General features: G+C 35.6%; 1 long non-coding RNA gene across 2 annotated transcripts in view; it reads left to right on the forward strand.

Annotated features, from left to right (window-relative positions):
* The window catches only part of LOC106041635 (uncharacterized), a 124,135-nt gene that overhangs the window by 29,363 nt on the left and 70,181 nt on the right, over nucleotides 1-24,591 (forward strand). For both annotated transcript variants that reach the window (XR_007157669.2, XR_007157668.2), the window contains one exon: nucleotides 4,587-4,831. This is a non-coding gene — a long non-coding RNA (uncharacterized lncRNA). The remainder of the gene's footprint in view (nucleotides 1-4,586; nucleotides 4,832-24,591) is intronic.

The raw sequence follows: 24,591 nt of genomic DNA on the forward strand, positions 1-24,591 counted from the left end.
GATGGTATGTTATTGACCAATTCAAAAAGCAAAAGAATTTTTATTAATGACAACATTTTTAAATTAATATAGTTGCTGAAGCATTAAAGCTTCTGCAGCATAGCTTTTAACAGCATAATTAAAACTAAAAACATGAATAAACACCCCATCTCAGATTGACATTATTTTATGAGCCATTCCTAACACAGATCTAACCATTATCTTGCATCTGTCTATGCCAGTAGTATTGTCTGTACAAATAAAATGTTTGGTTTTGCAGTTGGTCTGTATTTCAGTGCTGAACCTTGCAAAGGAGCGGGACCTAAACTCAACTTACTGAGTCATGGCAAAATTCTTGTCAAGGCCAAGGGAAATGTAACTCGTAGAATAAATTACCGTACACAACATTTTCTTTGGGGCCAGCTACCACTTTGTAAGAATCATTCAAGTGCTCTTATCTCCTGTTCTAAAAGGCTTGCTTTGACATGTTCAAACGTTAGTTCCTTGTTACAGGAAGACTTACTTTCCAAGAATACAAAGATTCAGTCTTTCATCAAACCCTACGTAGCGGTACATTTACTCTCCCTGAAGAAATTGTTTCTGTTGATATAGTTCAACTACACTGAAGAAAAAGAAAAAGTTCAGTTCTGAGCAGATGGTTAGGATGACTGACTGCGAGCCAGGGCTAAGAAATTACTAAATATTGCTTGTGTTAAGAGCAGTGTAATTTCTCAATATATCTCACTTCCAATTCTTTAGCTGTTCTCTTCTTCCTGAAGAAAAATAGGAGTTAGGAACTATTTCAAGATGTTTTCTATCCTTTTACCATGTTTTTACAATCTTCTATTTATTATTGGATTTTTCAGCAACAGGGGAGCCACAAAAATATGTGGGAAGTATTTCTTCAGAAGCAGGAGCAAGATAGGAATTTCCCCTTTTTTTCCCCTTACAAGGCTCTTTCCCCCTATAAGGCTCTCAAGATATAAATGATACTCCTCATTCTCTAACCTTTCCTCTGACTCATTTTAGACAGCTAAGGCTATAAGTCTTCAGCAATGTCACTGTTTGGAAGTTTTGATCTTAATGTATTAGCACTGATGAATAAGGCATGGGACATTCCGCAAGATCCCAGCTGGGGGATTATGCAGCTGGACAAAATTATCTCTATTAGTTTTGTTGTTTTGTTGTGATTTTTTTTTTTTAATTATGATATATCTTTTGATAAACCTTCTTGTTATAGATGAATACTAGAGACATTATAGGACATAAATAGAGACATAATAGGACAAAATAATTCCATGGAAATAAGGATGTTTTAATTTTGAACAACTGTGTCTTTAACCAGAATGTTTGTGAGATGCCTTGTGATTACTGCAAAATGGGAATAGAAAGTGAATTTTGAATTCTGAAATATGATGATTTACAACAGAAAACCTGACTCTAACTTACTTTCACTCAGAAAAAAACACAACACGCATAGTGTTCTGCTCTGACTAACCAACGTAACAATATTGAATGCCAAATTTTGAATATCAAGCACTTGCAGTGAACTGCTCATAAATGATACACCTTCATTCAGGGAATAATTCTGAATAATAAATCTAAAAAAATCATTAACTGCTCTTGTACAATTCACAAATAGAAAAGGGAGGTGAGATTTGTATAACAAATTATCCAGAGTGAATTATGTATCCAGCAGCTACCTTGAGTTCCTGATCTGTATTTTCTAAAATCTGTATGGGATGTCTCCTCTAAAGATTTTGCAATATAATTACCTAGATCAGTCATTCCCCAGCTGGATCCTCTATGGCAATATCAGTGTGTTCGTATATTTCTGGATAAGAATGCTTATACACCCTTCCCTTATTCCTCTTCCACATTACCTTTCTAAGCAGATTTGTCACCTGTTCCGGGTGAAACAGTGGCCTCCATTTCCTTCAGTGACCTAAAATAATTAAGAGCTAAATCTCCTGTCTTCAAGTATTTTTGCATATTTTTAAATTTATGCACATGAATAGTTTCTTGATTTCAATGGGCCTCATAGGAGTACATTTAAGGAAACTTGTTTGCGGGTTTGGGCTTCTAAGAGATTTGCTTCATAGTGTTATGTGCTTCCTATTTTATCAGTACGTGGTTCATTATCATTCAGCAATGTCTGAAACATGCAGTACCAATGAAAGGAGCTACGAATTGTCTGTACTAAATGAGGCTGAATTTGCTTGCATTTATACCATTATCTTCAGTAATATGTGATTACATGGAAGTATATGAAATCAGAAAAAAAATGTGTTTGGAATCTCCTTTTGCTTTTGAAAGGTACATCAAGTTGGATTCACAAAGAAAACGGGGCACTTAAAGTGCAATTTCAAGAGGTGCTTGCTAATGAATGTGGTTCTGAGCATTAAGAAAAGTTGTATTTTCTTCCATCCATTTGTGGAAGTAACACTGACACTAGGACAAATATAAATATAGATGGCTGTAGCTCATTTCACTGCTCTAGCCAGTGAAATAACTAATAACTGCAGCAGTCAGCTGAAGTAGCTGGCTTTTGGAAGGGAGAGAGTGAAGGAATATCTAAATGGGTTAGCTGTTAAGAACAAGAAGCTTTTGATTTAAGAAATATTAAAAGTGAGTTCTTGGATTTTATTTCCGACATACACCCAATTAATATATTTTCCAAGACTGAAAGAGTGTATTTGCAGGATTTCTTTAATATTAATGGAGGCATTAAAAGGATAATCCAGTACCTTTAAGATGCTTTTTTTTCCCCAGTTTTGTTTCAAAAGTACAGAAGCTGCTTCTGACCTAATTGATCAAAAATGCTATTCTTCAGGAAACAGTGCAAAATGTCTTGTTTTCAAGGCAAATGTCTTCTTTTCAGGGCAAAATTGGAGACTGGTGAGAGAGGGAGAAAGGTAGTATACACTAGAGAATGTCCCAGGATTTTAGTTGGGAATAAAATGCATTTTCATATTGTTCATATTGCCATTCAGAATTTGAATTTCTTCATTTGGTTGTACACAACAGGTTAAAGATATCTGTTAAAAGTCTCATTTCCTGCTAATTTTCCAAATTTCTTGGAAAGGGTATTCTTCAAAGTTATCTTATGATTGCTCTTTTGAAATTTCCACTCATAGAAAGCCTCACACAAAAATAATCTTGCTAATTAAATAATTTCACTAATTAAAAAAATGATTGGAATATTGGAATAAATTATATATTTTTATTAGGGATTTGCAGAGATAGTTCTAGGTAGTTTATCCCAAATCTACTTGAAAATTTCATTTTTTTTCCAGCTGCAAATCTGCATCATCTTAGAATGTTAACTATATTAGTGTATTAATTACTAGACAAATAGCTAGAAAAGATTAAGCTTATTGAGGAGAAAAAGTTATCACCTGTAACTAATTTGCTTATTTTTTTCATTGAAAAAAAATCCATTACAACATTTTTTGACTGTACACAAATACATGTTTCATAAATGGATGGATTACTTTTCATACAGTTAAATTCTGGTTTTGTCCTTTACTAGAGATCTTTTTCAGCCTAAATTATTCTATGATTTTATGATTATCTCCTCTTAAAAAAAAAAAAAAAAAAAGAATATCCACATTATCTCCTGGTTCCTTAGATCATGTACTGAACAAAGAATACTGAGACCCCCCTTTCTAACAGGTTGACCTTTCCCTTTGTGGTCTAAACCTCACTTTCTCCTCTTTTCTTCTTTTTATTAACTCCATGGACACCATTTACCATGCAAGAGGAATAGCTTACATAATGACATATAACCCAGGACTCATTTTAATATTCATGAGTTTGTCAGCTTTATTAAAGAAATTCAAGTAGCTAGTGAACATTAGATTGCATTTCTCCAACATATATCATTTATCTGCCTGTTAAAGTTAAGCATTACTAATGCAGTTTTAACTTCTCCTTTGGAATTCAACTCCTTGTCAGACATCTAATACATGCTCTAGATTCTCCAGCAGGCATACCTACATTAGCAACCACAAGTATTTGTAGTTGTGACCAGGGTCCTAAAGACATGAAAGTTCCCAGTCCCAGCAGGTTAGCTTTGAACTCAGTGAAATAAAGAACCAAAAAATTTAGGAAGTTCTCCCCTCAAGTCAAAATCTAGAGGTTCATTCACATCAGATTTTTTTCAAAACTCTCTAGGAAAGTCCAGTCCTAGGTTTCAAAAAAACATAAGGAAAAAAAGAGCCCCTTACTGATACTGTTTTTTTATGACTTTTTTTTCTGGCCAAATCTTGGAATTTTCCAATTTTATCTGCATCCAAAGCAAGAGATCAGTTTAGGAATAAAAAAAAATTACTACATGAAAGGAAACAACATTCAAATGTTGTTAATTAAATGAGGGAATGGATGTCAATGTTAATGTGTAGGTACATAAAAAGAACCTTATTTTGCAGATGTATGACAGGGCTCCCTGAAGAACACAAGTTTTTCTATATTAATTCCATGGTAGTTGAAAGCTACATAATCAAAAACACCTTCTAAGTTTGGCAGAAATATAACACTGGCTGTTTAAAATAAAAGGTCTGTATGGAAAGTTCAGTTTTGTTTTGTTATTTTTTTTATTCCCCTAGGGTCATTGTGGTAGAGGAAATATTTTTATCTGGGCGTCAGGAAATGGTGGTCTGGCTAGTGACTGCAGTGGTGTGGATGGTTACATGAACAGCATTTACTCAGGGGCAAAGCATGCCATCGTTTACCTCTGCTCCAGAAGTCCTGGACTACAAGAACAAATCAACATCAATGCCACCTGGAAATATCCATTGAGGAAGGATTGTGGAGTCTAGTACCCTGAAACAACCCTTCAACCTGAAGCAAGGTGAGTCTGAAATTGGCAAGCAAGATATTGATGTGAATAAACAGAACCCTCCTGAGTCAAATTTTCATAAATGGAAAATTTTCAAAATTTCCTGAGTCAAAGTTTCAAACAGAAACTCTACAAGAGGCCATGACGTACCCCACTTTCTTGAATAGATGATCTAAAACACCAACGGGAATAGCAAGATTTCTGATGGAGCATGAACTTGAATCTTCATACTGTGCGGGTGAATATTTATGGTAGAATCAATGTGGCAACCTCAGGCTAGCAGAAATCTGACAGGTTTTCTGGAGGCTGTTTAACCAATTTTTCACTCCTCTCTTCAGGACTCTGCAAGTATTTCTCACATGCATGCCCCTTCTAATACAAGGCTCCATTTCCTGTTCCAGATCACAGAATTGATGTATATAAATCTATAGATCTATCTGAGTTCTTTTGCTGTAGTTCTGCCCATTCCAGACATTTTAAGAAATGGTTACCTTACCCTTGACTTCTACAGACATTGTACAGGAATGAAAATGTTGACATCAGCTGTCAGGATTAGAGTGCACATGGTTTCTTAATTTCTAAGCTGTCTTCTATACATAAAGTTCATTTAGTGCATTACATACAAGGTTAATCAAAGCTTTGCACATCTTTGATAATCATTCATAAACAGTCAGGCAAGTATCTTCCCTTGCTGTCCCTTTATTCTTCAATACTGGTAGAGTTTGTTTAGGAAACTACTGCTTTAAGCTACTATATTTTAGCATTTCTGTACTTTGTGTATTCCATTTCTGAGATACTTCCCATTATGTTACATCCATGTACAGCTCAATTATCTTCTTATTCATCCTTCTCCCAGAAACCTCTAGTTACCATGATGGATCAACATAGCTGTATCTTCAACTTTCTATGTTTTATAAAATATGACAAAACACACTCAATTTCTTTTTGTTCTTGTTGTTAGTGGTGATATTCTATCTGTACTCCTAGATGTAGCATTGTCATAATTTTCTACTGACTTTGGTAGACGTTACCACTCGTCTCTTAGCTAAGTGCTACATATTTGGAAATATTAAGAGGATCTCAGAGGAAAATCTTACTGATTTTCTTTTTAATACAGTTATAAGAATTCATCTGATTCCAGGCATAATATTTACAACTGGCCAATACATTAAGTTATTAATTCCATACAAAACCACTTAAAATACATAGTATGTTAATAACAGATGATAAAATAGTATAACAATATATATAGTATAGTGTAACAGTATATAGTATAGTATAGTATAACAATAAATATAACAGATGATAAAATAGTATATTCTGATTTACCTCTTGATTTGCCAAACCATGGTATTCCCACTACAAATGAACCAAGTGTTTGGCAACTTGCCTAGTTTACATCATGTAATGGCTATCTGGCATTATAGGGAGCTAAATTTTCACTGTAGTTGTGATTGACTGTCAGCAACTTCAGTAGCACCGATGGTAGACCAGTAAGAGTCTGAGAATCATACATTTTTAAAAATTCACTTTGTCTCAGATCTCATTTTCCTCTCTTCAAATATTTCAGGAAAAAAACAAAAAAAAAAAAAGAAAAAAAAAACATACTACTAGTATGCATCGATGGGCCCAGAGAGATAATCTTGTTTTGTACACATTTAAAAAAAAAATGGTGGCCTTTATTTTGAAGTGCTTTAAGTCTTCTGGGCCTGAGAGCAAAGGCTTGAAATTTTAAAAGGACATATAGCATTGATATAAACCTAAACACATCCTAACTTGGAGAAGCAAGGAACTTTTGGGAAAATATTTTCAACGGAGATATCATAGAATTACAGAATCCTGTATGTGGAAAGGTTCTTCAAGAGGTCTGTATTCCAACCATCTTCTCAAAGCAAGGACAACACTGAATTCAGAATTCAGTTTAACTCAGGACTTTTTCCCATCAGGTCTTGAAAACCTCCAAGGCTGAATTCCACAGCCTCTCTAAGCAACCTGCTCTTGTACTTAATTTTCTTCACAGTAAAAAAAAAAAAAAAAAAAAAAAAAAAAAAAAATTCCTATATCTAGTCAGAACCTCCCCCATCCCAGTTAAGTCCGTTTTGTCATGTTCTCATGCAATGCTCATCAGTAGTGAATTTAGCTTTGCCTTCTCAATAGATTACTCATAATGTTGGAAGGTGGCTATGAGGTCCCCCCACATCCCCTTCAGGATGAATAAACCCAGTTACCACAGTCATTCCTAATAGGAAATGTGCTCTAGCCCCTGGATGAGACTGAAAACACTGCTGCATTTGCTCCAGTTTATTTATGTTTTAGTTGTATTGGGGTCCCAAAACTGAATCTCTATCAGTCCCAAAACAGCATCTGGATATGGCTAAATAAAAGAGAATAACTGTTTGCCAATATACTGTTAATATAGTCCTGTCAATACAGCTCAAAATGCCATTAGCCGTTGTGACTACAAGGGCATAGTGCCGTCTCATGTTTTGCCTGCTTCCTGCTAGGACCCCCAGATCCTTTTCAGCAAAGCTGGTCCCCAGTAGGAAGTCCCCAGCCTGTACCATTGCAGGGAGTTAGTCCATCCCCGTGAGGAGCAGTATGGAGAGCAGGGAGCCTTGTTCTCTTTTTTTGTACTCAGGGCCTCTTGCCAGCATGGAGACAGGACATACCATATTCTAATGTGGAGAGAACGAAAGAAGGGCTGTAACTTAGAGGAAAACAAAAAATTCTGCCTGGTAGCCTGATAACCCTTTGAGAAGAACAGATATCTAGAGCAATAAGAAGTAGAGAAGAGGTGACTTGAGACCTCTTTGTCAAAGGAGGCATTAGAAGCCTGGAAATGATCTGGTGAGGAAGATTGTATTGCAAGTTATAAAGACCTTGCTGGTTTGAGTAACAGCAAACTAAATTCTGATGAGGAAAAGGAAGAAAAAAGATCAAATGAACAAGTAGATTAGACTTTACTAAAGAGTGCATGGAGCAGATATATGGAGGGAAAGAGGAAAAGGCTAGAAAAGGGAACTGGTATGGGATTTAGGAATTAGGTAGGAAACCCTGCCCTTATAGGTAGCGAATCAGGCAGTGGGCATTGCCAGTAAAATACAGTGCAGAAAAAGAATGAAAACAGGTTCATTGGTGATCTTCACAGGCAAAGCAGAGATCAGAATAGACTGTGACTCTAATCCAAAATAAAAAGTCTGAGATGAGGCTGTTGTTCTGAACAATGAATCTCTTGATGGAATGACAAAAAGATTTCACCAGGATGAGTGGAAATGGAACTGGATTAAGGGACTACCCATGAGGAAGGCATTGAACTGAAATGTCTGTTGGACGCTTGGAAGTTACAGAGGGCATCAAACATGAAGGGGAAAGTGGCAGGTGACATCTGTAAAAATAAACAATATGTGAATATATATGCATATAAAAGCTTTATGCAAATTTAAAAGGCAGAAGTTTTTTAACTGTTCTAGTTTTTGAGTTTTTGGTTACATCATAGTTTTTAGCTGTGTATAATATACATACGATTACAGTCTATTTTTTTTCTTCCACTTACATCAAACACTGTTGTAAGCAGATGAGTTTAAATTCTTAGATAAAACTATGATTAACCTATTTCTCTATCTTAGTTTTACTGACAAATAATACAGTACGAGCAGGGCTCTCTGAAGAAAACTCAAAATCTCAGAGACTGTTCAGCCTTCAGTGTTCTTCTTAAAGCTGAGATTTTTCATATCAAGGAAACACTGAAAACAATTTTTCTCCTTTTCAGTTCCCTCCAGCTGGAATTAGGAGTCAGAATCTCTGGCTTCTTGAATAGCAAAATTTCTATAGACTGTTCACAAAGCTTACTATTTTATGCATGTGAGTAATGCAACCTCTGTAAGTTGAACATGATGTTATCTCTAGAAATGTTACTCACAAGCTTTATCTTCAAAGATATTTCTGAATTTAACTTACGCATATCCTTTACACTCAAAGTTGATTCGATAACCTCTCAAGTAGATCTAATTTTTTTGCATTCCCCAGTACACTTTTCCATACTGGGAAGTATATTTTGCTAATCACACATTGGTGAAATGAATATTATGTTAATTAGTGCTATCCACCTTTCCTAACAAGAGGGGAAGAGAGAAAACAAAAAAAAATTAGAAAAGGGCAGGGCAGGGCAGGGCAGGGCAGGGCAGGGAAGGGAAGGGGTGTGATATCTGACTGTAAGCCTGTCAAAATATGTGGGGTTTTTTGCTCAACTTACAAGATTACAGAAAGCATTGAAATATATAAGCAAAATGAGGAATAAGCATACACCCATAGTTCAGCTTTTCTTGAAAATTGCATAAGCGGATGTTGAGAAGTTGGGTTATTGATTCCACACCTTCTTCTTTTTAAAAAATTGTATTTTTTTCTATAAAACATTAATTTGCTAGCACTCTGTCAAAACTGTATATACTTCTTTTATAAGTATGCCACTTTGATACCTCACAGAAGTTGTAACTCAGGTACCTCATGCTTCCAAGCTCATCTGACTAGTGCTGGCTGCATGGTTGGTTCATCTTTTGTGATTTTTCATCACCAAGGAGATCCCAAGAGACATTGCCAGGATCACCAACAGAAGAAACCTGGATCAATCATGGAATATGTAGTCCAGGAAGAAACTTTGCCCTAAAGGGAGGGTTGGAAGCCTGAAGCAGTGACCTGTCACTCCCGTGAGGCCACATGTCACTATTTCGACACAGAAGTATTTTCTTTCTCAGCCGAAGTATTTTGGGGGTTGATTTTTTTTTTCATCAAAATGTCAACATTTGACACATATAATGTCAATTTTCCAACACTTCTACAGTAAATTGCACCTGATACAAATGTATGTGTAGCTTCTCTATTTCTCTGTAGTAGCTGTTTTTTCAATAAGAAATTATGGAAAAAAGTGGAGATCTGTCAGAATCTATAGGCTCTAATAGTGGGATTCATCTGGCCAAATACAAAAATCTATAACTGAGACATCTACATCTGAGGTTGTCACCCGGGACTCCTTTCATAATCAATGGAGAGAAATAGGCACTTTTAGGGTGTGATTCATCTCATTCTGAAATGGATGGCTAAAATAGGTCAGCTGAATCATATTTTAAAAGCACCTATTTCTCTCCATTGGCAATACAGTGAATCTATGGCGACAACTTTAGACGTTGACAGCTCAAGTTAAATAAAATGACTTCTGCCCTAAGTGACCATAGAATTGTTCTCCAACATGGAGCATTGCCTTAGCAGAATCTTGGAGGAAAACAAACAGCAATAAATCTGACTTTCCTCTGGGTAAACCCTGCAAAGGGATATAAAAGAGTAAGAGATGGGCTATGGATTTCACTTCAATGTACCAGTAATCTGATTGGGCTAAATCCGGGGTGGAGGACTCAGATTAACTTCCAGCTACATACTGCGGAATTTCAAATTTTTGTGGTGTAAAAAGCAAAAAGGAACTCTTAGATCATCTAATCTGCTTTCTTCTCGATCACAGGCACTTATCTTTCACAGTTATCCCTACCTTGAGCCAAATAGTTTCTCTGCAGCTAAAGTATATCTTCCTGAGAGGCATCTAATCTTGATTTGAAGATCTCAGGAGATGGAAAATCCACCACTTCCCTCTGTAATGTGTTCTGATAGCTAATAGCTATCAGCATTAAAAGTGTGTGCCTTATTTCCAATTTGAATTCATCTGGCTTCAGGCTCTAGCCTTTGGTTATTATTATGCCTTTCTCCACTAGATTACAAAGTCCTTTCATATCCATTATTTTCTGCCTGAGAAGGTATATATGCCATAAGCAAGTCACCTCTCAATCTTCTTCCTCATAAACAGAAAGATCCAACTCTTTAAATTTCTCACCAGAAGGAATTTTCTCCCATTTTCAAAACATTCCTGCATCTCTTCTCTACCCTATCCAATAGCTACACTATGTCTTTCTAAAAATTTGGACTGCAGAGTTAATGCAATACACCAGCATTGGTCTCACCCAGTTATAACAGAAAGATCCTCTGACCTACTCCCTAAGTGACCATTCAGCAATAGCGCTGTTTTTTTGTTTCTTTCTGGGTTTTTTTGGTTTTTTTTTTGTTTTTTTTTTTCACTGTATCATCCCATTCTGAGCTAGTGTTCAGCTCGCTTTCTTATACAAACCCTACTTATTTTCAAGTCTCTTCTTTCAGTAATTCAGTTCTGTGGTTTCATCCTTGTTTCTAGAAAGGTAATTTAGGATTGGCCTGTATTAAAACACCCTGTTTATAATAGTTTTGTTTACTAAGCATTCTTTTTTATCTCTGCAGTTTGTCTTTGTTGTTTACCACTGAGTTACCCATAAATGCTACAAGAAGTAATTTCATGCTAACTTCTGGACTGTTAATAAAATCTTGCAATCATTCCTCTGGTACCAGTTCCTATGGAATCAGAGGGGAAACATCCCATGTCAGCTTTGCATTGTTTGCATGAGAGTAACAGCAGATGAAGGGATCTGATGATAATACTGTCTGGTCATCTTGTATAGCTTTCCTTGTATGTCAGGATATTTTAAATTACCACCAAAGTAATGAATATTTTTCCAGCTGTTCTTAGGAATCTTTAAACACTGGTTACCCAGTGCTGCTGAATTCAGAATGTTTAACATTAGTTTCTGTCATTTAACACTATCTTTGATTGCTACTGGTGGAATTCTCTTCATTATTTTTACGTGACACTAGTATGACAAAACATTTTTTCACCTTGGAATAGTTAACGCATCTAAAAACATTAGTTTCAGTGGATCTAAAAATATTCAAAAATCTGGAATGAACTGGATAGTAGTAAAGTGAACAGGAATGGAAGGATTTAAATTTCATGCCAAAATCAGAAAAGAGTTATGGTTTCTTACCCATGAGGTGGGAAAGAAAGGCTCAAATCTCTCTTTTTGACTAGGACTAAAAATGTGACACTCCTCTCATCGCACAGGAAATGTCTTAAGCACTGAAATAAAGGAATTCTGTATTGAACCACTTCTGAGGTTACACTGCCTTGTCTAAGTGACTAGTTATACATTGGGCAGCTAAGAGTAAATGCAAATGAATGCCAAAGTTTGCTTCCTTTTTTTCTGTACTCTGAACATTTTGAAAACTTCTATTTTGATTTATCCAACATTAAATATATCCCTTCAATTGCCAATCACCTGCCCCATGAAATCAATTATTCAGACAGTACATGCATACATATAAATCAATTTGCTTTTTCAGATTCAAACTAGAAACTTTTATTCCGAATACTACTCTTTCAATATCATCATGAGCAGCTTTACCACCTCAAATTTCTGAAAGTTCTGCATTATATGTAGATCATATTGTTTGCATAAAAGTTAAATATGCTGGTTTTATAGCCCTGCTTGTCATACATTTTCGCCTTGTTTCTCTAGTTTCTTATATTAATTTTCTGCACTTTATAGGTTCTACTGGGATATACATAGCTTAAGCCTGTATCATATTTATCAACAGAAACTCTTGCATTATTGGTAGTCATTCTGGATTCATCTACTCTTCAACCAAAGACTGTACCTATTCCACACATGAGACGGAGCCCACTCTGTGCAGATCCTTTCCCTAACAGAATGAGGTCCCAATGTCCCAGTGTTCCACAACAGCAAAATCTACACCATCAAAAGTATTGTACAGCCAAGGTTTCAACAGCAGTATCTTTTGTTTTCTGCTTTTGCTCTCGGGGTCAGAAGGATTTCCCAGTTGTTCATGTTAATTTTCTTCTTCACAACTCTGTTTTATACTGGCACTGCCCTGTAGAGTGCTATGTTATTTTATGCAGCATTGTTATAAAGTTTTACCAAATGAGTTCATAACACTTCCTGGTCTTGATATGGTTAACTAGTGATCTGCTCTTCAGGGGAAAAAAAAAAAAAAAAAAAAGTGTGCAGCTGAGGAATACATAGCAGTGTTCCTAGCTTGTGTCTATACTGTTAATTAAAAGAGCTTCAGGAACTAATCTCTTCCCCACAGTCCAATGGCACTGCTGTTCCTTTTTGGGGATAGATTTGTTTTTGAATCATTTCCAGACAGGTTCTGCCAAGAGTTGAGCAGAATAAACCTCCACCATGAGTTTTTTAAGGCCACAAAACCTTATCCACACAGAGCCAAGCAACTAACACATACAGTCATAACTCATTAAGGCCAGCAGAAATATCTAAAGGCCTAGTAATTATTTAGATATCTAACCTCTTTTTTTACAGGCTGTTAATTTAGATAACTCAAAATTTGGACCCTAAATGCTTCTGCTGAACCAACCTCATGTCACTGGATAGCTTAGACTCCTGCATCCCTTTTATCCAGGCATTTGCATAAATGTCATTGCTTAGCTCCATTACTCCAGTGGCAGAAGTCTACACAGATAAAGCTGGTAGGATACAACCACTCATTGTCCTTAAAATGGGAGACCTCCAGTCAAAGCAGTTCAGATTTAAGTACTGCTTCAGCCAATGAGATGTACTCACAGAGTAGGAGCAAATGCTCACCAGCACTGATGAATCTGGGGGCCCACCAAAGTGAGGAGTTTGTCACTGCCACTCTGCTGCTCTGCACTGCCTCATAGAGCTTTCGTCAGTGTTCTGGGAGCCACCCAGGCCAGATGCCCGAGGTTAGAGATTGTGAATGATTTACATGCAGTGGAAAAAAATAAAAAAATAAAGACAACTAATGTGGTTCAATAGACCTTTTATCCTGGAATGGCTGTGCATTCAGAAGCTGATGGCTTTCTCTGAATCATGAGGTACTACAGCCGTAGACAGAAAAGCAGATTAGATAATATTGACAATCAGTGCCTATTCAAATGCCCATTTTAGCTGAAAGAAATGCTACACATATCAAAGAACAATATTTAAGATACAAAATTTCACCTTTCTCTATTGTTATATAACGTAATAGATATAAATAAGTATACTTCTTAACTAAATAAAATGGTTATATATCTTGCTTTTTATGAAATTCATCACAGAAATCTTCTCAGTGCAGTCCAGTACTGTGTTAGAAAAATGAGAGAAGCACTTATTCTTTCACATTAGTTAACATGTCAAAAGCTTTTTATCTCAAAGTGATTAAATGGTAAGAACAGTGTTTCAACTTCTAAATTGTCATACATCAAAGATTTTGGAGGACTTCTTTTTTAAATTGACAGTTGTCATTTAATATACAATATGATCCAAAGCATATTATTTCTGAATGTTACCAGGGAGATTTCATTGGCTTTTGTGACATTTCCAGTCTTTCTTATAATTGGCTAACAGCTTTTTTAACCTAATGTCGTTTTAGAAATAGTGTACCTGGTGGTCTGGGGTATCACATCTTCCTGTTTTCTCTTTTCTTTGTTGTCCAAAAATGTTACTGTAATGATAAAAAGTGACATTATTTTAAAAGATAAGAAACACCAAAATTATTTTCTGTCTGACCTTTACAGTTAGCAGAACAAGCAGCTTCTGTTAGCAAAATAGTTCAAGCTTTTTATTACAAAGGATATTTGGCAGTATTCCATAAGAAAAAAAAATACATGTAGTTCTTGTCAGGGGAAGTCATTAAGCCCTCTCTCCTTATGCCAGGTTAACATTTTAGCAAAACTAAAATTCTGGATATTTTAAGATGGAGGAGGAAGTTGACTATAAGAGGCAAGGATATTTCACATAATGCTCTTTATGAATCTGCTAATGTAGTTTTATGTCTTTGCACCACACTGAAGCAAATACAGTGGGTTTACCAAAGAGTTCAAGGAGATTTTGGTGACCTTCATTTCCCAGCTGCATGTTTATGTATTCAGAGTTTTCTTCTTTACCCCAGCGTGTTGTGTGATTAGAACACCACTCCATCTTTATATGGGAAAAAGAAAAAAGATAAAATGACTGAATGATTCAGTGTGGCTAAGTCACTGTTTTTACGGGTTTTAAAATAGTTATGGCTACTCCTCAGCTGTGTTGTTTTTTCCAGGTAAAGACTTTCAAATAAATTGTTTGCCCTACTCCATACCTCTCATTATCAATTTTACAGGTTGCCACAGAACTTTAGAGGTGGAAGTATTTGAGAATTCAAAGACATCCTGCACAAATCCTTTCAAATGCTGTTGTTGTTTTGATTCTTCAGCCCAAGTAAGGATGATACATGTCTTGCTTTCAGTTCACATGACAAAGATATGACATTGTTGTCACTGATCCTTAAGAAAACTATATGAGTCAAATTACAGTAGAGACAAAAGTTGGAACAAAGCCCTCTTTCTTGTTGAAACAGTTTGCTGTTTTACTGTCTTTTGCTCAGCTGGTGGTACTGTATGTAGTCTACAAGTAGATTAAATACATTTTAGGTGCATGAAAGAAAAGTTACTATTTAAAAACATAAGATTCCTTTAGGAAAATAATTGGAGGCAGTAATAGTCATTAACTCTGAAATACATTATTCTTCCCACAGTTCCTCATATAAAGCAAACTCTGTTGCATGCCACAGTATTAAACAATATATGAGTTAAATATCTTCTTCAAAGATGCATGGCCTAAAACATGAAAAATTAGAGTATATGCAAATCATCATAAAGGACTGACTTTACTGACCATTTCTTTGTGTTTGGGGGATAGATTTCTGCATGGCATAATATTTCCACTTGCATTGGTTTCCTGGCATGAAAATGTTTATTGCACTCATTAGCTAAGAGGATGTCGGCACTGGTCCAATGAACACAGATCTGCCTTCTGATTTCAGCCATTAAATTGCAATGGGATTCATAGGCTTAACATTGTGGGTGTGAGAATAATAAAATGGAACTCCATCTTTAGCCCAGTTACCATGGATGCAGTTAAAGGTCATAGTGGCAGCTGCTAACTAGTTGCCTTTTTAGCTGTATTTCCCCTCCTGCTATGTGTTTTTGTGTACCTTAGTGTCTGCAGGTCTGCCTTAGAGCAATTCCATTTCCTTAGCTTGGCTTAAGAGTGTCTTCCTCAACATGACGGGTGTATTCCCATAAATATGGTTGCTACAGGCATCCTTTTATTCAATTATTCATGTTTTAATGGGAAATAAATGTATAGACCTTAGCAAAAAGTAGAAACATAGCCTGTTCAGCATCCCACATTATTTTCATTTCCTGTACTCTGCTTCACATTCCTAACTTGGAAGATGGGAAGAAAAAATAAATAAAAATAAAAATGTATATAGTGAATTCCCATCTCCATTTAAACTCATAATGGGTTCAGGCACCAAGGTATTCACAATGTGGAACATCAGCTACTACTTCTCCATTCGGCTCCAAGTCCTAGGAGTTAATTCCCTGTACTGTGTGAAGTGTCAGAGTAATTACCACTGATCAGCCTTATTTCTCAATATTCTGTCCCTCTTCGAGAGGCACCGTGTTTATTGATGCACCGCCACATCATCACAGTGCTTTCATTCAGGCAAGCTGCTTAATCGAAAGGCTTTGGACAATGCAGGATTTTCAAAGCGAAGAAGTGGAAAAAAAATTAAAGTAGCCAAGTAAAATAAAGTGAATGGTAAAGAAACCTGAAAGCTCTACAAAATATTTCCTTATGTCAACACTTCATTTCAATAGATTTTAAAACTCTCATTCATTTCCAAAAGAAGGTACTGTGAGTCTTTTCTGTGGTGACTCAACGACGTGATCACATCCTTTCTGAAGATTTTTAAGAGCACAGGGCTGGAAGCCCTCCTTGAGAAAAGTTTATTGTTTTTTGTTCTGCTTATATACAAGCTATAACTGTGTCAATCCCTATGAACCACAATACAAAGAAACATCTTTTTTTTAAGTTTCTGCCTCTCTGTTTTAAAGGTACATGTATATAACTTGTCATTTCACAAAAATAAATTAAGTATTATATGAGCCAAATGTTTCAGTTCCAACAAGGATGGCTTCTATTTGGCAGGATGCCACTTTACTTATTTTTATTTCAAATACAATGTGAAACTTTTAATTGTAATATAGTATATAAGTACAATGGCTATAAAGCCTACTCTGTTACTATTTCATGTTTGTCCTCTCCTTGCACTTAAGTGAATTTTAGAGGGTGGCAGAAAGTTGAGTTGAATTGATTTCATTTCATCCTGAATATTCTTAGGCTTTGTGTGTTAGAGAGAAAAGATTTATTTGGGCCATCATTTTCTCTTTGGATTCAGTGTTTACCTTGATTAAGATGCTCTTGGGCAATGTTCTTGTAGGTCTGTGGCTACCCAACCCATAGTGAAACTTTTAATTCATTCTCTTTTTCCCAGAGAAGTGATTGTCACATGGAAGAGGAAACACAGGTAATGACAAACACAAGTGCAAACAAATCCATTATCTAACTGTTTGCTGAGATTCTTTTAATGACATCACTCCCTTTATGGCATTGCTCCATTAAAAAATAATAATAAGTTTCATGAGTTGCTCAGCAATGTTGTTGAAAATATCAGAATATCACTGTTAAGACTTCAGTGTCTTCAGTTTTACTGTTTCCTCCGCCATATTTTTAATCAGAGAATTTCTTCTTGTGCCTTGTTTACTGTTGATATTTTCTGGCTGATTGGGTAGGAATGACATTTTGACAATTTACTGTAGCAGTAAGCACTGTACAAACAAAAGGTGCTGATGAAAACTCGGAACCCATTATTATGTAAATTATGGCTGACTAACACAGATTCCATCTCCCAGTCACCATCATTGAGACCAGTTTTACTCAATGATAATAATTTTCATGATTGCAGTCTTCAGAGAGATCAGAAATATGCTTTAGCTGTTGCATTTATCTACTGCGGGTACTTGACCCTTAATTAAATTCTGAAACTTTTTTATATAATAAAGTAAAATACAGCTGACACTTCTATTCAAACAAAGAGCATCAAACATAGATCTACCAAATAAGATAAAGGTGTTTCAGACTTACCTTATTGTAATGCTAGTAAACATGAAGACTTCAACATCTTTTGAAAGAGAGCTTAAAGTTTAAAATGAAGAGAAAAAAAAGAGAATTAAAAAAAAGCATACTGTTGAGCAATTTAAACGCTGCAGTTCAGTGCTGTGTTTGCTGAATGCTGGGCTTGCTCTGCAGAATGGTCTTGAACTTTATATTAAAATATACAGGATAGGGAAAAAAAAAAAAAAGGCCGTGAATGAGCTTCAAGTTTATAGGTGGTATTTGGGTGTTTGTCTGTTCCCATATATTATCGTGGTCATAAGTGCAAAAAGATTAGAAAATAAAATAATAGATTAGTTAATGTTCGTCATTAACTTTCATAACACAGTACTCTCCAGAATCTTTAAAACTGTGCTTTGCAAAAGCATTCCTCTCAGAAAGAGATTGGAAGCAACTCAAGGTGCTGTACTACTGAGCTAGTATTCTGCTGTTAACATATACAAAAATGATGAAACATTGCACAAACAGATCAGCTAATTGGTACATATATATTCATGAATATGTTCCAAGAACAAGACTGGGGAAAAGGGATACACTGTAGAGAAACAGGAGTGAGACTTTTCATTTAATATTCTCATTTTTTTAAGACAGCACTGCAACCTTTCAATTGATGTAAGTGCTTATTCTCTTCTTTCTTTCCCTTCTCTCCTTCCACACCCAGTTTTCTCCTCTCCTCCCAGTCTGCTGACCAGTTTCTTAAATGAGAAAATGGCCATTCCATGTAAGCTGTAACATTCAAGCTTAAAAAGAGGTAAAATACTATAAAAAATGGAGATTTGGTATTTCTCTAGACATAAGGCTTTGCTAAACTGTCAGTTCATAGAACCAATGAGCTAAGAAAAGTAATTACTTAAGTGGATTTCATGAAGAGTAGAAAGATGATTGTGCCACATTAAATAACAATTGTATCCTTAATGATGTGTTGGACTATAATACAAACATCCTTCTACCATTATATGCACTACAATATACCTTTCTAATTACTCTGGTGGCTTCCTGTTCCTTTATTAAGACGCTATGCTTTCAGAGACTATGTAAGCATTATGTGAGCTTTTTTTTTTAAAAAAAAAAAAAAGAAAAAAACTTCAGGGAGTGCAGCTGCATGGTCATTGATAAATTGGTTATAAATTACTGACATATTGTATATGAATGTAATCGTTGTTTTATTCCTTTTTCTTTTTTTCATGAAGTACATTTTTTTCTTAGAAAGGATCTAATGAAATTCAATAAAATTACTTCTCCAGGTTTCTTTGGTATTTCTAGATATGCAAGCAGTATAGTAATATAACTCCAGATAATTAATGAGGCAGATTGATGACAACATGGCAGACTTAAGAAACAAAGCTAGAAGGAGGTAGATAATTTAGTATTATTCATTTCAATGATTTCTTGCTTATAGTCTGTGAATCCTTCGGGACCCTTTGGCTTCCTGTTAGTGTTTCCTGGAAAAGCTGTTTTATTATCTGCAAGCTTCAATATCCTACATGGGTACTAAAAACATTTTTAGATTGTCTGCAAACTCAAAAGGTTGAAAATCACTTCTCCATTTCATTGCTTATATTCTGCCCCTTAGAAATGGAAACACTATAAATCAATATGCTGTCTATGATTTCTAGAGTAACTTTTGTGCACTATCTGACCACTCATTAGAGTCAATTTCCAAATGTTCTGTCAGCATATGGAGTTTACACTGGGACCCAGTTAAAGTTTGCACACAATAATAGCCCCTGTAAAGAAAAAAAAAATGAAAAAAAAAATCTTCTATGTGTAAGAACTTTGTAAGTGCATAGAGGGATTGAGAAAATAGAAAAGTAAATTCAAAACAAAAAAATGGAAAATTCTGCATTACTTAAACTTTTACAATACAGATTTTCACACAAAAAGAAACTTAAAGAAGTGAATAAAATAAAACCCGGGAAGTATTTTTTTCTACTCTTTTGTCTCTTAGTATAGATGTACTTCTTTAACTCAAAACTCATGTCCTTCTGCTACCTATTAATGTCACATAACAATAATTCTATGAACAGTCCAGTCCATTATCATGAACATTGCACAACATCTTAAATTGGGTACTCAAAATCATGTCCTACGAATTTTATCAGTAAAATTGGTAGAATATTAGAGTATTAGTCCAAGTTATTTATCACTGTTGGGTAACCTGCAGTTAGACTAGGCAAAATAAAAAAAAATACTCTTGAAAATCAGGTTTGATCCTTCTGAAATATGGCAGTAGGAAAAATATGTTGCAGTACAACCTAACTATTTGGTAGTTCTCAGCAGTATTATATTCGCTAAAAACTAAGAAACATTATACAGTTAGTTTCACATCTGGCTGTTCACACATTGTCAAGCTAAGAAGTAACACTGTCCATAATTTAAAATAAAACCCATCTATACAACTTATCCATAATTAAAATAATTATTTTTCTACAAGCAACTTGGTATGTATATATATTCTCTTTAGTCCAGAATTCTTACTGTTACAGTAAGAGCTCTGTACTTGGATTGCATGCTAGGCAGAATTACAGGAATCTTTATAAACTCTGCTACTTTGTTAGCTTAACTGGTCTTTGGAAAGTAAGCAGAGTAGCCCCCTGCTACTGCATTTGAACAGTATATACGTATACATACACATAGCCATTTTTCTCCAGTTGGTCACAAGTAGTCTGAGAAAAAGAAAAAAAGAAAGAAAGGAAAAAAATGTCACCTGGTAAAACTGCAAGTGAAATTTTTGCACATGGATGAGCAAGTAACAACTAGGAATACATTTTCATTCTTACCTGTACTCCTTGTCCTCTGCAGAGTTTCCATTACTCCCCAGAATTAGTACCCCCAGAATTAGGCCCACCACGAGGTCTAAATCCTGTCTCTCCATTTTCTGGGTGAGGAGGATCTACAGATCTTCTGCTTCATTCTGAGAGTTAGAAGTCACCTACCACAGTTTAAATTTAAAAAAGAATATCTTCAAAATTAAAATAATTTGGTGAAAATGCTTAGCTTATGGCATTTTCCACTATTTTCCACTATTTCCTAAGGAAATAAATACTGTTTGGAAAGGAAGAAAAATCTGAAGCTGGACATAAATGGTCACATATAAGGTCTCAGAATCACTTCGTGACTTAACATCGTCACAGCATATCACAGATCCTCCTGGCTGCTGCAGATGTTAGTGAGTCAGTTTCTCTAAGTTTGGGAAAACCTACTTTCTCCCAAATCAATAGCTCATATATGTGAAACTTACAATTTACATCTGGGACACAGAGAATGCTGTTCAGTAAGAAACGTCAACTGTATTTAGGCACCTAAGTGAAAATTTTCAGTCATAGAAATCTTTGGTCAGAGACTGCCTTTCTCTTCAGTGCCCAGACTCTGCTGGGACCTTGATTTTCAACAGGGAGTCTAATATTCCTTTTTGCCTGAATTTCTTGTGCCTAGAAATGCTTCCTGCATAAGAAGAAAAAAAAAAAAAAAATTACACGATTCTCTCTTTCTACAATGTTAAGGAGCAACCTTTGGTTTCCTTAGGTTTTATAGTCTTTCTGGTTATAAGTTATCTCCAGATCACCAGAAGAAGGGAAACCAAGGCACAGGGACATAAAGTGACTTGCCTAGGCGGGGTGCTCTGGAGTTAGGAAGAGTGCTGCACGTTTGCCAAAATCTCTATCTGAAACACAGGTCCATTCTTCCACTATTGAAAGGGGAAATACTATAAGAATCTGCTCTCCTGACTTGCTGCTTAGGCATATGGACATGATGGAATATATCCTTGCAAATTTCACTTTCTGCAATGCCCTCAATGCTTAGGCAGTGCACCACATCTACCATAGTATGTAGGTCTTTCTTTCCACACAGAGGGAAAACTGCATATAAACACCTGTGTGAAGGGTGGGCATGTGGTATCACTCTGCTTACAAGCAAGCCAGTGGATCTTGTCTTGCTGTGCTTAGGTGTATGTAGCATCAGGTCTTATAAGTTAATCACAGTGAAAATGGTGCAGAGATATATCCGTGCATGTTCCAACAGTGTGAGCTTTAGAAGGTGATAGAAGTATGAAACTGGAATTACAGTGAGTTATTTCACCTCAGGTTTGACTAAATTATCAGGAAGCTGATTCTTTTGACTGTCTGAAGGGTGTTGTTGCGTGTTGCATGCAGTTACCTGCTCCTCAGTGTAGGTCTTGAAGGTGTTGTGGAGTTTTTTCATTCCACCTTTGAGTGAGCTAGACGTATGAATGGGAATTGAGATCAGAACTGGCAGCCAGGCTCGTGCCAAATTGAAGTTTTATTTATTTGATCATTTCATTGCAAGGTAGACACTGTGTCTGTGGTTTACATCTTTAAAATCAAATAAACTATTTATATATGGTGAAGAACTGTAAGGCACATAGACCTTATTCACTAATATTTTTATGGTTTCTTTACACTTGACGAGTAAAGAATTTGTGAAAGTGTTTTTTGTACCCAAATCCTGCAGATTTCTTTTTGTTTATTCGTTTGTTTGTTTTGTTTTGTTTTGTTTTCTTCCATTAAGTAAAGATACAATCTGGATTAGTAACACAGAATCAGCTCCCTTTTTCCCTAACATGCAGCAAGGACGCATTTGAGTGCATTTTTAATACTTTTTTTTTTTTTTGGAATGCAGTTGATGAAAACTTAAGAAAACACCATCAACTTTTATCTATTTAACATTTTTGTGTTATTAAATAAGGATACCTCATGTGAATTTCAGGTCAGAGTGGAAATATAAATTAGCTACTGTTTTCCTTCCCATCCTGATAATATTGTTTTGTTTACATTACCATGGAAAGCTTTATGCTAATTTTCTTACTACACCATATCCATTATACCTTAAAGAGAAAACAGGCTAATAAAAATTCTCAAAACAGCTATTACTTGTAGGAAAGGAAACTGAAAGGTCTGCAGTCTTTCAAAGTGTCATTGCTATTAGCTCAAGCTTCAGCTTCCTCTAGCTTGAGCTAGAGGAAAAAATCAGAACTGTTCTTTCATAGTGACAAACTGTGCTGAGCTACAGATGAAGCCAGCAAAGCCATGGAAAGACTGTTTTTGTAAGTGAGGTCTGGGCTGATATTTTGGTCCTGTGGACAAGGGTCTCCTGGATGTTTTTGCCACCCCTGCTGAAAGTTTGTCAGGTTGCTCCTGCACACACCTTTATGGCTACAACGACTGCTGAACATGTTGCAGGACATGTGCAAGGTCATTAGTGGTTTCAGTCTGCATTATTGTCATCCTAAAGCACGATCTTGCCATGCACTTTGCACTATGAGGGCTAGGAAACCAGTATCTTTCGTAGTAATGACTTCCAGTTTACAGCCTTCATTTGTTATATTTCCTCAATAGCTGTTGTGTTGAGATTAACTGCATAAATGGTCTGCAGCTGGCTGTTATGAATTAAGGGAGTTTAATCAAAGTATTTCTAATGTACAGCATAATGATAATACATGGGGGAAGTACTATTTAAGAGATAATGATGGCTTCAGAAGATCACTGTTGTAATGTTTAGTGCATATGCCTTCAGCATTGAATTTGTTGTTGTTCTGAATATGCTTAATGGATCAGTGAAAAGCTGCCTAATGTGGGATTGTTTGATGGGGCTGACAGAGCTGGAATTAGCCCATTGCTGTTTACTGCATACAGCCATTAAGATTAATTGCTGCCAGATAATTTTGACTGTTTTTATCTTCTGGAAAAAGTGTCACTAATGGGTTTATAAATTGGTTCACTATTACTAATAGTAAGGCCAGTGTAACAGGAGAGGATGTCAGCAGCTAATTCTAAAGATAAAGGTAAAAAGTATGAAGTACTATATGACTTGCTAGTTTTAAGGGATAATGTTATCTAATAACAGACAGACTGATATATGATGCTCATTAATGCTATTTCTCGGGCTTTGGGTTGAACCTAATAGATGCTAATAAAGTCTTATTTGATGTACCATTAAAAAGCTCAATCTGTTTTCTGCATTAATGCACAATGTTGTTTATCACATTTTCAGTGACTAAAACCCAAACCCTCAATCTGTTACATAACTAAACAGTATCAGCCTAGTTATACCTATTTTTGTCTTTGTTTAGAGACACAGAAAAATTTATAGGGCAACCACATTTCTTTACGTACTGTATGCAATTCACATCACTCAGCTTCCTGTCAACAAGGACAATACTTCAGATTATATTGTAAGGTATCTTCTTTTACATATATTGTAACTGGTAAATTCTGCAAAACACTCTAAGAGAGAAATTGTTTTGCAAATGTTAGGAAATAGTGGTGTGATATGGGCAAAATATTTTCCAAGGAGGACTAATCCATATTAGAGGTTATTAGTCTGGTACACCACATGTACGTGTATGTGCAGTGCCTCTAATTTGCTGTGTATTAAAATGAAAGTTTTTTGTGCATTGAGGCAAATATATTCCCAGTATCTAAGGACATTGACAAGGTAGTGGGAAGAACATACACCAGATAGAAACACAGACAAGGAATGCTTAATGAAGAAGGGAAAACCAGTAACTCATGAGTAGTGAAGTTGTTCTCTTCTCAAGTAGAGATAGTGTAAATTATGAAGTGATTCCCTTCTCAAGTCGAAAGAGCATTTATATATTTCATCACCAATTTTTATATTGTACTGAGAACATCTTCAATTTTTTTGAGGGGCTGTGGATAGTAAAACAGCTCTTGTCTGAAAAAGAGAATCTCCAACAATACCAGGAAAACTCTTTGCACTATTATACCTTTTCAGAATGTTAGCACATGAAGATCTTTGAGGAGTAAAAAGGAAAAAAAAAATCTAGGTGGTAAGATCTGT

This window comes from Anser cygnoides, chromosome 1, assembly GCF_040182565.1.
Source record: "Anser cygnoides isolate HZ-2024a breed goose chromosome 1, Taihu_goose_T2T_genome, whole genome shotgun sequence".
Lineage (NCBI taxonomy): Eukaryota > Metazoa > Chordata > Aves > Anseriformes > Anatidae > Anser > Anser cygnoides.